The 2,887-nt window shown below is 74.2% G+C and overlaps 1 protein-coding gene across 1 annotated transcript in view; it reads right to left on the bottom strand.

Annotated features, from left to right (window-relative positions):
- MPV17 (MPV17, mitochondrial inner membrane protein) overlaps positions 1-2,887 on the bottom strand; it is a gene marked incomplete at its 5' end in the record, with an annotated part of 9,333 nt that overhangs the window by 3,603 nt on the left and 2,843 nt on the right. The gene's annotated exons all lie outside the window — the stretch shown is intronic.

The raw sequence follows: 2,887 nt of genomic DNA, 5'->3' as shown, positions 1-2,887 counted from the left end.
GGGGGGGGGGGGGGGGGACATTTTCCTGCACACAGCTGACTTCCTGTTGGGGTTAGGGCCCAGGAGCTGACACTTTACATGCACTGTTCCTCCAGATCAGGATTCGGCAGTCACACTGCCGGGCCCTCACACTGCCGGGCCCTCACACTGCCGGGCCCTCACACTGCCGGGCCCTCACACTGCCGGGCCCTCACACTGCCGGGCCCTCACACTGCCGGGCCCTCACACTGCCGGGCCCTCACACTGCCGGGCCCTCACACTGCCGGGCCCTCACACTGCCGGGCCCTCACACTGCCGGGCCCTCACACTGCCGGGCCCTCACACTGCCGGGCCCTCACACTGCCGGGCCCTCACACTGCCGGGCCCTCACACTGCCGGGCCCTCACACTGCCGGGCCCTCACACTGCCGGGCCCTCACACTGCCGGGCCCTCACACTGCCGGGCCCTCACACTGCCGGGCCCTCACACTGCCGGGCCCTCACACTGCCGGGCCCTCACACTGCCGGGCCCTCACACTGCCGGGCCCTCACACTGCCGGGCCCTCACACTGCCGGGCCCTCACACTGCCGGGCCCTCACACTGCCGGGCCCTCACACTGCCGGGCCCTCACACTGCCGGGCCCTCACACTGCCGGGCCCTCACACTGCCGGGCCCTCACACTGCCGGGCCCTCACACTGCCGGGCCCTCACACTGCCGGGCCCTCACACTGCCGGGCCCTCACACTGCCGGGCCCTCACACTGCCGGGCCCTCACACTGCCGGGCCCTCACACTGCCGGGCCCTCACACTGCCGGGCCCTCACACTGCCGGGCCCTCACACTGCCGGGCCCTCACACTGCCGGGCCCTCACACTGCCGGGCCCTCACACTGCCGGGCCCTCACACTGCCGGGCCCTCACACTGCCGGGCCCTCACACTGCCGGGCCCTCACACTGCCGGGCCCTCACACTGCCGGGCCCTCACACTGCCGGGCCCTCACACTGCCGGGCCCTCACACTGCCGGGCCCTCACACTGCCGGGCCCTCACACTGCCGGGCCCTCACACTGCCGGGCCCTCACACTGCCGGGCCCTCACACTGCCGGGCCCTCACACTGCCGGGCCCTCACACTGCCGGGCCCTCACACTGCCGGGCCCTCACACTGCCGGGCCCTCACACTGCCGGGCCCTCACACTGCCGGGCCCTCACACTGCCGGGCCCTCACACTGCCGGGCCCTCACACTGCCGGGCCCTCACACTGCCGGGCCCTCACACTGCCGGGCCCTCACACTGCCGGGCCCTCACACTGCCGGGCCCTCACACTGCCGGGCCCTCACACTGCCGGGCCCTCACACTGCCGGGCCCTCACACTGCCGGGCCCTCACACTGCCGGGCCCTCACACTGCCGGGCCCTCACACTGCCGGGCCCTCACACTGCCGGGCCCTCACACTGCCGGGCCCTCACACTGCCGGGCCCTCACACTGCCGGGCCCTCACACTGCCGGGCCCTCACACTGCCGGGCCCTCACACTGCCGGGCCCTCACACTGCCGGGCCCTCACACTGCCGGGCCCTCACACTGCCGGGCCCTCACACTGCCGGGCCCTCACACTGCCGGGCCCTCACACTGCCGGGCCCTCACACTGCCGGGCCCTCACACTGCCGGGCCCTCACACTGCCGGGCCCTCACACTGCCGGGCCCTCACACTGCCGGGCCCTCACACTGCCGGGCCCTCACACTGCCGGGCCCTCACACTGCCGGGCCCTCACACTGCCGGGCCCTCACACTGCCGGGCCCTCACACTGCCGGGCCCTCACACTGCCGGGCCCTCACACTGCCGGGCCCTCACACTGCCGGGCCCTCACACTGCCGGGCCCTCACACTGCCGGGCCCTCACACTGCCGGGCCCTCACACTGCCGGGCCCTCACACTGCCGGGCCCTCACACTGCCGGGCCCTCACACTGCCGGGCCCTCACACTGCCGGGCCCTCACACTGCCGGGCCCTCACACTGCCGGGCCCTCACACTGCCGGGCCCTCACACTGCCGGGCCCTCACACTGCCGGGCCCTCACACTGCCGGGCCCTCACACTGCCGGGCCCTCACACTGCCGGGCCCTCACACTGCCGGGCCCTCACACTGCCGGGCCCTCACACTGCCGGGCCCTCACACTGCCGGGCCCTCACACTGCCGGGCCCTCACACTGCCGGGCCCTCACACTGCCGGGCCCTCACACTGCCGGGCCCTCACACTGCCGGGCCCTCACACTGCCGGGCCCTCACACTGCCGGGCCCTCACACTGCCGGGCCCTCACACTGCCGGGCCCTCACACTGCCGGGCCCTCACACTGCCGGGCCCTCACACTGCCGGGCCCTCACACTGCCGGGCCCTCACACTGCCGGGCCCTCACACTGCCGGGCCCTCACACTGCCGGGCCCTCACACTGCCGGGCCCTCACACTGCCGGGCCCTCACACTGCCGGGCCCTCACACTGCCGGGCCCTCACACTGCCGGGCCCTCACACTGCCGGGCCCTCACACTGCCGGGCCCTCACACTGCCGGGCCCTCACACTGCCGGGCCCTCACACTGCCGGGCCCTCACACTGCCGGGCCCTCACACTGCCGGGCCCTCACACTGCCGGGCCCTCACACTGCCGGGCCCTCACACTGCCGGGCCCTCACACTGCCGGGCCCTCACACTGCCGGGCCCTCACACTGCCGGGCCCTCACACTGCCGGGCCCTCACACTGCCGGGCCCTCACACTGCCGGGCCCTCACACTGCCGGGCCCTCACACTGCCGGGGCCGTCCCACTGCCGGGGGACATACCACTGCCGGGGGACATACCACTGCCGGGGGACATACCACTGCCGGGGACAAACCACTGCCGGGGGACAGCCCACTGCCGGGGA

The sequence above is a fragment of the Nanorana parkeri genome, unplaced genomic scaffold (genome assembly GCF_000935625.1).
Source record: "Nanorana parkeri isolate BGI_ZX_2015 unplaced genomic scaffold, ASM93562v1 scaffold2974, whole genome shotgun sequence".
Classification (NCBI taxonomy): Eukaryota; Metazoa; Chordata; class Amphibia; order Anura; family Dicroglossidae; genus Nanorana; species Nanorana parkeri.
The sequence above is the reverse complement of the archived record's forward strand: the minus strand, read 5'-3'. Positions and strand labels throughout refer to the sequence as shown.